General features: G+C 43.5%; 1 pseudogene; it reads left to right on the forward strand.

Annotated features, from left to right (window-relative positions):
* LOC133361319 (zinc finger protein 208-like) overlaps window positions 1–13146 on the forward strand; it is a 56144-nt pseudogene that overhangs the window by 10969 nt on the left and 32029 nt on the right.

Genomic DNA, 13146 nt, shown 5'->3' on the forward strand with positions numbered 1-13146 from the left:
ATGCCCGTGCAAATGCCTCCCCACACACAGAGCACAGGAATGGCTTCTCACCCGTGTGCGTTCTCTGGTGTCTCTTAAGATCTGATGGCCATGAAAAGGACTTCCCACACACAGAGCAATTCAATGGCTTCTTGCCTCCGTGTGCGTGGGACTGTGGAGAGCGTGTTTAAAATTAGAACCATATAAACGGAGGTAAGGTATTATAATCTCATTAGAAGCATTAGAATCACAGTGTGGTCGTATTAGAATCACACTCTGCTCATATGTATATATAGTCTCCGTGCAAGGATCGGATAAAAATGATAAAAATGATAACACGGTCGTATTACACTGCAAGATGAAGGTCTCATCTCAATGTCATCGAATAGCAAAAGACGGCATATTATATATAATACACGCACAAAAACCCATTATAATATAATGAGCTTATGCATCGTTACAATCGAAATGCTATATAACAGTATATATATATACACATACAAAAATCATAACAACCACACATGGTAACATATATACACCACATTATACAGGTCGGAACAATGTTCCACACTGCCCACCAGGGATTTATTGTCTGTCTGTTTGTCTGACTGTCTGTTTGTTTGTCGTGCATAAATAAATATATAACATAAACAGCTCTTTGATTGGTGGAGACCTACTTCCGGGTATGGGAGAGGGGAGGTGCCTAAGGGAGGAGGGTCAGGGGAGGGGCCTAAGGATAGGGGGGGGGGGTGTTCAGGAGAGGGGCCTGAGGGGGGGGGGTCAGGGGAAGGGCCTAAGGGGGGGGGTCAGGGGAGGGGCCTAAGGATATGGGGGGGGGGTGTTCAGGGGAGAGGGGCATAATGGATGGGGGTGTTTCAGGGGAGGGGCCTAAGGGAGGGGGGGCGATAGTTAAGGGGGGCTGTCTGCCTGCTACCTAAAGTCAAGTTATTTTTCTACCATACAGGTAGGAACAACAGGTTCCACACTGCCCACCAGGGGATTATTTGTCTGTCTGTCGTGCATCTTATCGCCGCGTTAACTCTCCCATGCCACTTGAGGCCATCTTGGTGACAGTCCTTTCCCACCCCACCACCTCTGTGATCTCTCTCCCTCCCCCACTGATGGTGCTTCAAACAATGGCGAATAGCTTCAAAACGTAAATATGAGATTCTTATATTAAGAGTCTTCAAGGCGGTACGTGACTCCACAGATATTGCTTTATCACTAAAAACACCATGAGTATATTGATATTGATAAGCTTTTTTGCTCGTATCTCTTGACGCAGAATAATCTGCCTATGCACATATAATATCGTATTGTAAGTTAGAGTACTGGCGAAGCGTACTCAGTGTTTGTATCTCCTGCACTTTTATTATCGATTTGTACCGTTTGCTTATGGAATATTGTATTGACTCCTAAGTCATGGAATCTATAATCTTCTACTTTTTGAGTGCTTGATCAAACTGCTTGGCGCATGGCACGCATTTTTACAGACGCATGTTGCAATGTCATTGGTCTGATCATTATAGATACAATATAAACAATATAATAAACGTACACCATTTGGTCAAGCCACTGCTAGATGAAGGCCTAACCATGCCATGTCAGTCATTGAGCTTGTTGTGACCATATTTCACTCCGGTCATTGTGGGTGTAGTGAAGATTGGTAATGTTTTTTTTTTATAGGCTTTTGTGCATGCAATTATCGTAAAACCCTTAAAATTAAATGAACATCCCTAACTGGGCATGTGTGCATGGTGGAAATGGCTGCCTGTGGCCATGTTTACGATTCAACTGGAGTTCCCTCCCCCCACTCCCAGCACACTTTCCAGTTTTTCAATAAATTGTGATAGATTTACAGTCATTATTTCATTATTTTTATTTCCTTTTGACCATCTCTATTTTAATTCGTACAGTTATTTTTGGTTACTTTACTTTCTCCTCAATGCAACATTGCAAAAATGCAAGTAGAGTTTAAATTAGGCTTGGCCAGACACATCGTGACTAAAAGGGATAATCTTCTTGGTTCTTTCGGTAAAGTCACGTACCGAAAGAACCAAGAAGATGAATCCCTGCAGTCACGAAAGCTTTAAATCAAAAGGGATAATAGCAAGTGGACAGAACTTGGGATGGAATGTCAACCGATGGAGAAAACACGTGTGAGAAAATAACCACCACAGAGATGAAGCAATGAGATCATCTCATGCGCATGAGCTGGGTGGATCGCAGGATCATGAGGAATGGTGACAATATTGGGGAAAATATTGGGGAACCTTTTCTCCCAGCAGGTAGATTGAGCATGGCTGATGATGATGATGAACATTGCCATGTAATGTACATGCATTGTAAATAATCTAATCTCACGTGACTTGTTATTTGTCAGGAGCATAATCAATTTCAGTTGATGAATTTATTTTACGTGCCTACTCAACGTTTGGGTAGTTGCTACATTTGTGGGTAAGACACGAGGTTGCCATTTCTTAATTTGAAAAAACATAGATTTGGCATTTCTTATTTATAAATTATTCTGACATGATACATACATCGTGAGTGTGAAAATGGATAATTGACAGTATTTTATTATAATACAGCTATTATTGACAGTATTTGAATCTTATACTGGGAGCGATTTTACCCGCCCGAGCCTTCAATATTGACATCTTGATAAGGGCCAGCCACTCAACGGGGAACGCCATTTGTTTCATGCAAGACGGTCCTGTCGAGGTGGCCAACGTGCTGCCCCGGGTTTCCCCGGTGCAACGCCCGCAGGTGACCTTTCTCGACTGCGGCGTCTATGCCCTGCTCAACATCATGCACCTGGTGCGCCATTACGACAACATCGTGGCCGTTCAAAGACCAGGTCAGGTGGATTGGTGCGCGTGGTACACGCAGGAGGTGGCGTCACAGCACAGGCGCAACCTGCTGCAGCAGCAGCATGAACTTAAAGACCTACAGCAATAAATCAACAATCATCATCAGATGCAATAGTAACAGCTACAAACTCCAACATGACTACGGTATCCAACACGGATCGCACGAATGCGCTGTCCAACCAAGTTCCTACCTGCCCACTCCGAAGGAACGTGTTTTCAAATAGGTATTTAAAAATATGTTTTCAATTTTTTTTTTAATTTAGAATGTCGTTGTCCATGTGGGGAGATGGAGCGCAGTGGGTCGTTTCGTCTAAGCTGCTTTTCGGAATCCGCGTGATACCCCAGTCACATCGCCGAACTCCAGTGACAGCACCTTACCCAAACTACATCTCCCCATCAAGGCAGCCTTACCGATGCTGTGTATTGTGTTTATGGGATAACAGAGGTGTGTATTTTCCCATACGCCTTGCCCAAAAAGACTGATTATCCGCTTAACAGCCTAGCCCATAAACCACTATTGGTGATAGTGTTGTTTGAGAGCAGCTATTAAAGTCGCTTTGGCAAACGAGGTGGTGGCTGGCCAAACCATGCCTCGCTGTTTGTCTCCTGAGTGATGACGGATACAAACCTGACCAAGCGGAGACCATGTACCAGATCGGACTTTGGTTACTGATGTTAGAGTGCTTGTATTGCAAGTGTGGTCACTACGCGTCTGTACGTGCTCACTCCTGAAGCTCGGCGATTTTTGGCAACGCCACGGGGCTGCATTCACTTTAAATCGAAGACAATGGAGGGCATGGGGAACGTGTTTTTCCATTTATTCAAAATAAGCGCAACAATTACACACTGAGATGCACTTACATATTCAGACATGCGGATTGTGCAATCCAAAATTAACTTTCGAATGCAAATATGCTGAAAGACAAAGGATTGGATCCTAGGAGGGGAGTTATAAGGCGGCTCAGAAGCAGAGCTCAATGCCATTTCTAGAGGGAACTTGATGAGGTTGGACGCTCGACTCGTCGCTCTGCTGATCGCACTTCAACCGCGAGACAACGCAGCCTGGCGAGCACAATTGCTGAGTCGACAGTTATGCGACTTTGGGTCGGGAGAGTTCGTGGCGACATCTTCAGACGGGTTCCAGACATCGATATACCGTGAATCTCCAAGTAAGTGTCTATTTTCGCGGACAAACTCTTAAACGTGTTCGTCGTCAAATAAGCGGGATTTTTTTTGCGTCTCGGTTAGACGCGATTGTCGTTCTTGTTTTAGTAGTTGACAAAATCCAAAACTCAACGTTAAACATCCTTGCGGCCGATAGCGTACTTTTGACTCGATAACACCGCTGCTGTTACGACGCGCACATGGAGCAGAGACGCTCTCCACAGCCCCACGTACACAGAGGCAAGAAGCCATTCAATTGCTCTGTGTGTGGAAGGAATTTTCACGGCAATCAAATCTTAAGAGACACCAAAGAACACACACGGGTGAGAAGCAATTCCTGTGTTCTGTATGTGGGATAGCATTTTCACTTTCAGAAAACTGCCAACGCCATCAGAGAACACACACTGGCGAGAAGCCGTTCCTGTGCCCTGTGTGTGGGAAGACATTTGCACGGTCATCAACTCTTCAAGATCATAAGAAAACGCACACGGGCGAGAAGCCGTTCCTGTGCCCTGTGTGTGGGAAGACATTTGCACAGTCATCACATCTTCAGAGTCACCAGAGAACACACACGGGCGAGAAGCCGTTTCTGTGCTCTGTGTGTGGGAAGACATTTGCACACTCATCACATCTTCAGAGTCACCAGAGAACACACACCGGCGAGAAGCCATTCCTGTGCCCTGCGTGTGGAAAGGCATTTGCACACTCGTCAACTTGTCAAGACCATCAGAGAACACATACGGGCAAGAAGCCATTCCTGTGCTCTGTGTGTAGGAAGACATTTGCAAAGTCATCACATCTTCAAAGTCACCAGAGAACACACACGGGTGAGAAGCCATTCTTGTGCTCTGTGTGTGGGAAGGCATTTGCACGGTCATCAACCATGAACATGCATCAGAAGGTCCACAATGATAGGAAACTGAAATCAAAAGCTGAAATTCAAGGTGCTGCAATTGTTCCTGAAGAAGTTTCCACATTCGATCCCATGCAGTTGGATCCCGAGAGGTGGCTGGATGTAATGGAGTGGCTCGGGGATCAAACCGAGAGCTCGGGATGACTGAAAAAATATTACGTCAGGTGGTTATACCTTTTAAGCCGTATCGAGTACTTTTGTGCATAATTTTGACCATTTTAGTTTTATTGTTTTTGTGAGAGTTTCGTGACGTGCACAGTGGTGGTTTGTAATGTTATGGGATTACTTGCCGAAGTGGTGTGATGAGCACTGGTTGTGAGAGGGTTCAATTGTAGTCGTTAGGTGTTCCTGTAGAGCTAAAGTTGGAAAGCCTCTGTAGGTACATCTTTACTCAACATTTAAAACTTTTAGTTTTCAAGTATATTGCTTTTTTTGATTGGTATTAATCGACTTTAGATAGCCGATTTCAGGATGTACATTGATGACGCGTTCGTTGTATATATGGCCTTGACTTCAACATAGACGCACAGTGAACAAATGTGGTGAACTAATAAGGAAATCATGGGGAATGATACTTTAACGCTTTGGTATTCCTGGAACGGAAATGATTTGCATTGTACTGGAAATGTGAACATAGGACATAATACATATTCCCTTCGAGTTTTGACGTAAAAATGATTGCAGATGAATTTAAACGTATTTTTAACAAATGTTTGTCTGGCCTTTATTTTATAATGTTCCTAGAAAAAACATGTTAAGAGAATTTCAGGTGGAGGATCTCCGTCACACATGTGTGCCCTTAACCGGCAACATATAAACTGTAATACTTATAAATAATCGCGATCTAAACCCAAAAACGTTGATTATGAATAACATTGGTCGCGAAAGCCTACGTGTTAAAATTTTTATCACATCCTGATCCTGCACCTTCCGTTTCGCAGGTCCCAACCTTGGTTCGCACGTCTATATTACAAACAGACATACATATTACATACAGACATGTTACATATAGACATGTAACGTACTAACGAGCATAATTTGATTCTAAGAGGACCACGGAGTAATTCTAATAATTCGAATGCGATTCCAATATCACACTTCATTGTATGGTGTTCCAATCTATAACACTAGCTTATAATGTTAATTTTTAACGTTATGCAGAGCTCATAGGTTTTATTGTTAGAGTTTACAACATTAGATTTTACTATAAAAGTAGTTTGCGGTGTTATTGTTATAGCGTTACAATGTACAGCTATAACAGTTATATTGTTAGAGTTTATAATGTTAGAGCTTACAGTGTGAGTTTATAACGTGAGAGTTTTTGGCCGTGCCCTGTCCTCGTGGGACCCCACACGGATTTGGAAATAATTGCAATGACCATGAATGAGCTGAGATTTGAGCGACTAATGTTTACTTTGTTTCAACATAACTGAGTGCAGGCTAGTGCCATCTGGGCTTAGCGAATACTACTCATAAATGAACTCATACTCCTTTATGAAAGACATTGTAATCTTGCCTTTTCTTGACGAATTGTTATCTTCAATATATACGGCTAAAATACACAGCAGAGGGAAGGCTGCCTTGTTGGGGAGATGTAGTTTGGGATTGGAGTTAAACATTCGCTGCTTGGCCCCGTCGACGATCCGTGTTATCGTTGATAGTGTTACAGTTCAAATGTCATACTTGATGATTAGGGACAGTAACGTTGCGAATAGATTTATAATGGGGACCTTTCCCCTCCAGGGACACATGTTAGTGGAGAGACAGCCAAGATGCTGCCGGTTAAGGGCAGATTTGTGTGACGAAGATCCTCCACCTGAAACTCGCTTAAAACACGTTTTTGCTATGAACATTGTAAAATAAATAAACTGACAAACATTTGTTAAAATACGTTTTTATTAATCTGCAATCATTTTTACGTTTAAACTCCAACCGAATATGTATTATGTCCTATGTTCAAACAGTTACAGTACAATGCAAACCATATCCGTTCCAGGAATACCAAAGTGTTAAAGTTCCTTATTAGTTCACCACATTTGTTCACTGTGCGTCTATGTTGAAGTCAAGGCCATATATCCAACGAACGCGTCATCAATGTACATCCTAAAGTCGATTATTACCAACCAATAAAAGCTTTATATTTAAAAAAAAATCGTTTAAAATGTTGAGTAAAGATCTAACTCCAGATGCATTCCAACTTTAGCTCAACAGGAAGACTTAAACACTACAATATTGTCCGGAATTGAACCATCTCACAACCACTGCTCATCACACCACTTCACAAAGTAATCCGACAACATAAAAAAATCACCACCTGCACGTCAAGAAACTCTCAAACGAACTGTAAAACTAAAGGGTCAGAATGATACACAAAAGTACTCAAGACAGCTTAATAGGTAAAACCGCATGCAACATTATATTTCAGTCACCGCTAGCTCTCGGGTTGATCCTCGAGCCACTCCATTACATCCAGCCATCTCTCGGGATCCAACTGCATGGGATCGAAGGTGGAATTATCTTCAGGAATCATTGCAGCACCCTGAATTTCAGCTTTTGATTTCAGTTTCCTATCATTGTGGACCTTCTGATGCGTGTTAAGATTTGACGACTGTGAAAATGCCTTCCCACACACAGAGCACAGGAATGGGTTCTCGCCCGTGTGTGTTCTCTGGTGACGCTGAAGATGTGATGACTTTGCAAATGTCTTCCCACACACAGGGCACAGGAATGGCTTCTCTCCCGTGTGTGTTCTCTGATGGTCTTGAAGAGTTGACGAGTGTGCAAATGCCTTCCCACACACAGGGCACAGGAATGGCTTCTCACCCGTGTGTGTTCTCTGATGAGTTTGAAGAGTTGATGCCCGTGCAAATGCCTCCCCACACACAGAGCACAGGAATGGCTTCTCACCCGTGTGCGTTCTCTGGTGTCTCTTAAGATCTGATGGCCATGAAAAGGACTTCCCACACACAGAGCAATTCAATGGCTTCTTGCCTCCGTGTGCGTGGGGCTGTGGAGAGCGTCTCTGCTCCATGTGAGCGTAGTAACAGCAGCGCTGTTATCGAGTCAAAAGTACGCTATCAGCCGCAAGGATGTTTAGCGTTGAGTTTTAGATTTTGTTAACTGCTAAAACAAGAACGACACTCGCGTCTTACCGAGACGCAAAAAAATCCCGCTAATTTGACGAAGAACACGTTCCGCGAAAATAGACACTTACTTGGAGATTCACGGTATATCGATGTCTGGAACCCGTCTGAAGATGTCGCCACGAACTTTCCCGACGCAAAGTCGCCTAACTGTCGACACAGCAATTGTGCTCGCCAGGCTGCGTTGTCTCGCGGTTGAAGGGCGATCAGCAGAGCGACGAGTCGAGCGTCCAACCTCATCAAATTCTCTCTCGAAATGGCATTGAGCTCTGCTTCTGAGCCGCCTTATAACTCCCCCCCTACCATCCAATCCTTTGTCTTTCAGAATATTTGCATTCGATTGTTAATTTTGGAAGGCACAGTCCGCATGTCTATTAACATACCGAAGGGTAATGTGCCCATTGTGCTTCATGCATGAATATGTAAGTGCATCTCAGTGTGTAATTGTGCGCTTATTTTGAATAAATGGAAAAACTTTGTCCTCGATTTAAAGTGAATGCAGAGAAATTAGCATGTAACTTTAGAAAAGGAAGAGAGCGGCCTTCTCGACGAGGGAGTGAAACCCAATGGCTAATATTCTTTTACAGCGTTACAATGGATAGGTTGTAGTTCATAGGTTAAAATATCATGTTTCACTATGATAGAGCTTAACATGTGAGAGTATACAATATCAGAGTTGATCAAATGCGACGGTCAAGGGCGTCAATCGGGTGAGTTTGATCAGAGGCTTTAATCAAAGGCGTCATCCCATCACGGAACACCACCTCCCTGCGTATATCACAGCAACAGAAGCAACTACAGCAGCAACAACAGTAGCGACAACAGCAGCAGCAACATCACATTTCGAGGGCGACGCAGCTACTTCAGATTCTGCTGCCCAGCTGTTTGTAGTCGGGACTTGCTCTCGCAGGACCCCACACGTCTTTGGAAATGATTGCGATGATCATGTCTGAGCTGATAATTAAGCCACTCAAGATTACTTTGTTTAACCATAACATTAGGTAGGTTAGTGTCATCGGGGCTCTGTGAATACTACTCATAAATGAAATCACACTCCTGTATGACCGACATTGTACTAATTTTGGTTGATCGAGTAGAACAAGGCACGTGCCATGTCCAGACGAATTTTTATCAGCAATATTGTCCTTAAATATGATGCTAAAATAAATGTTAACACTGGATTTAACGTGCACCTCTTAACCCCTCCCTCGCATTTACGACTAACGATTTGCATTTGCACATAACATACATTCAAGCACAGTCAAATGCTAATACGACCATATTGTTATTCTAAAATTTGAATGCGATTCATGTCCTGTACCCCCACAGTTCACATATCCGACCCCCGGATCGATTGAACAGATAATTTACATACATATCTATAGAGTGCGATTTTAATACTTCTAATGAGATTTATTTTATTACGTCTCTTCTACGTGACTTTACGGAAAGAACCAAGAAGACTATGAACTAGTGTTTAAATTTAGAACCATATAAACGGAGGTAAGGTATTATAATCTCATTAGAAGCATTAGAATCACAGTGTGGTCGTATTAGAATCACACTCTGCTCATATGTATATATAGTCTCCGTGCAAGGATCGGATAAAAATGATAAAAATTACAACACGGTCGTATTACACTGCAAGATGAAGGTCTCATCTCAATCGAAATGCTATATACAGTATTTATATATACACATACAAAAATCATAACAACCACACATGGTAACATATATACACCACATTATACAGGTAGGAACAATGTTCCACACTGCCCACCAGGGATTTATTGTCTGTCTGTTTGTCTGACTGTCTGTTTGTTTGTCGTGCATAAATAAATATATAACATAAACAGCTCTTTGATTGGTGGAGACCTACTTCCGGGTATGGGAGAGGGGAGGTGCCTAAGGGAGGAGGGTCAGGGGAGGGGCCTAAGGATATGGGGGGGGTGTTCAGGAGAGGGGCCTGAGGGGAAGGGGGGGTCAGGGGAGGGGCCTAAGGGGGGGGGGGTCAGGGGAGGGGCCTAAGGATATGGGGGGGGGTGTTCAGGAGAGGGGCCTGAGGGGGGGGGGGGTCAGGGGAGGGGCCTAAGGGGGGGGGTCAGGGGAGGGGCCTAAGGATATGGGGGGGGGGGGGTGTTCAGGGGAGGGGCATAATGGAAGGGGGGTGTTCAGGGGAGGGGCCTAAGGGAGGGGGGGCGATAGTTAAGGGGGCTGTCTGCCTGGCTACCTAAAGTCAAGTTATTTTTTCTACATACAGGTAGGAACAACAGGTTCCACACTGCCCACCAGGGATTATTTGTCTGTCTGTCGTGCATCTTATTCGCTGCGTTAACTCTCCCATGCCACTCGAGGCCATCTTGGTGCCAGTCCTTTCCCACCCCACCACCTCTGTGCTCTCTCCCTCCCCCACCGATGCTGCTTCAAGCAATGGCGAATAGGCTTCAACGTAAATATTAAGTCTTCTATTAAGAGTCTTCAAGGCGGTACGTGACTCCACAGATATATGCTTTATCACTAAAAACACCATGAGTATATTGATATTGATAAGCTTTTTTCTCGTATCTCTTGACGCAGAATAAGCTGCCTATGCACATATAATATCGTGTTGTAAGTTAGAGTACTGGCGAAGCGTACTCAGTATTTTGTATCTCCTGCACTTTTATTATCGATTTGTACCGTTTGCTTATGGAATATTGTATTGACTCCTAAGTCATGGAATCTATAATCTTCTACTTTTTGAGTGCTTGATCAAACTGCTTGGCGCATGGCACGCATTTTTACAGACGCATGTTGCAATGTCATTGTTCTGATCATTATAGATACAATATAAACAATATAATAAACGTACACTATTTGGTCAAGCCACTGCTAGATGAAGGCCTAACCATGCCATGTCAGTCATTGAGCTTGTTGTGACCATATTTCACTCCGGTCATTGTGGGTGTAGTGAAGATTGGTAATGTTTTTTTTAATAGGTTTTTGTGCATGCAGTTATCGTAAAACCCTTAAAAATTAAATGAACATCCCTAACTGGGCATGTGTGCATGGTGGCAATGGCTGCCTGTGGCCATGTTTACGATTCAACTGGAGTTCCCTCCCCCCACTCCCAGCACACTTTCCAGTTTTTCAATAAATTGTGATAGATTTACAGTCATTATTTCATTATTTTTTATTTCCTTTTGACTATCTCTATTTTAATTCGTACAGTTATTTTTTGGTTACTTTACTTTCTCCTCAATGCAACATTGCAAAAATGCAAGTAGAGTTTAAATTAGGCTTGGCCAAGACACATCGTGACTAAAAGGGATAATCTTCTTGGTTCTTTCGGTAAAGTCACGTACCGAAAGAACCAAGAAGATGAATCCCTGCAGTCACGAAAGCTTTAAATCAAAAGGGATAATAGCAAGTGGACAGAACTTGGGATGGAATGTCAACCGATGGAGAAAACACGTGTGAGAAAATAACCACCACAGAGATGAAGCAATGAGATCATCTCATGCGCATGAGCTGGGTGGATCGCAGGATCATGAGGAATGGTGACAATATTGGGGAAAATATTGGGGAACCTTTTCTCCCAGCAGTAGATTGAGCATGGCTGATGATGATGATGAACATTGCCATGTAATGTACATGCATTGTAAATAATCTAATCTCACGTGACTTGTTATTTGTCAGGAGCATAATCAATTTCAGTTGATGAATTTATTTTACGTGCCTACTCAACGTTTTGGGTAGTTGCTACATTTGTGGGTAAGACACGAGGTTGCCATTTCTTAATTTGAAAAACATAGATTTGGCATTTCTTATTTATAAATTATTCTGACATGATACATACATCGTGAGTGTGAAAATGGATAATTGACAGTATTTTATTATAATACAGCTATTATTGACAGTATTTGAATCTTATACTGGGAGCGATTTTACCCGCCCGAGCCTTCAATATTGACATCTTGATAAGGGCCAGCCACTCAACGGGGAACGCCATTTGTTTCATGCAAGACGGTCCTGTCGAGGTGGCCAACGTGCTGCCCCGGGTTTCCCCGGTGCAACGCCCGCAGGTGACCTTTCTCGACTGCGGCGTCTATGCCCTGCTCAACATCATGCACCTGGTGCGCCATTACGACAACATCGTGGCCGTTCAAAGACCAGGTCAGGTGGATTGGTGCGCGTGGTACACGCAGGAGGTGGCGTCACAGCACAGGCGCAACCTGCTGCAGCAGCAGCATGAACTTAAAGACCTACAGCAATAAATCAACAATCATCATCAGATGCAATAGTAACAGCTACAACCTCCAACATGACTACGGTATCCAACACGGATCGCACGAATGCGCTGTCCAACCAAGTTCCTACCTGCCCACTCCGAAGGAACGTGTTTTCAAATAGGTATTTAAAAATATGTTTTCAATTTTTTTTTTAATTTAGAATGTCGTTGTCCATGTGGGGAGATGGAGCGCAGTGGGTCGTTTCGTCTAAGCTGCTTTTCGGAATCCGCGTGATACCCCAGTCACATCGCCGAACTCCAGTGACAGCACCTTACCCAAACTACATCTCCCCATCAAGGCAGCCTTACCGATGCTGTGTATTGTGTTTATGGGATAACAGAGGTGTGTATTTTCCCATACGCCTTGCCCAAAAAGACTGATTATCCGCTTAACAGCCTAGCCCATAAACCACTATTGGTGATAGTGTTGTTTGAGAGCAGCTATTAAAGTCGCTTTGGCAAACGAGGTGGTGGCTGGCCAAACCATGCCTCGCTGTTTGTCTCCTGAGTGATGACGGATACAAACCTGACCAAGCGGAGACCATGTACCAGATCGGACTTTGGTTACTGATGTTAGAGTGCTTGTATTGCAAGTGTGGTCACTACGCGTCTGTACGTGCTCACTCCTGAAGCTCGGCGATTTTTGGCAACGCCACGGGGCTGCATTCACTTTAAATCGAAGACAATGGAGGGCATGGGGAACGTGTTTTTCCATTTATTCAAAATAAGCGCAACAATTACACACTGAGATGCACTTACATATTCAGACATGCGGATTGTGCAATCCAAAATTAACTTTCGAAT

The sequence above is a fragment of the Lethenteron reissneri genome, chromosome 72, assembly GCF_015708825.2.
Source record: "Lethenteron reissneri isolate LAM-NWPU_2019-01 chromosome 72, ASM1570882v1, whole genome shotgun sequence".
Lineage (NCBI taxonomy): Eukaryota > Metazoa > Chordata > Hyperoartia > Petromyzontiformes > Petromyzontidae > Lethenteron > Lethenteron reissneri.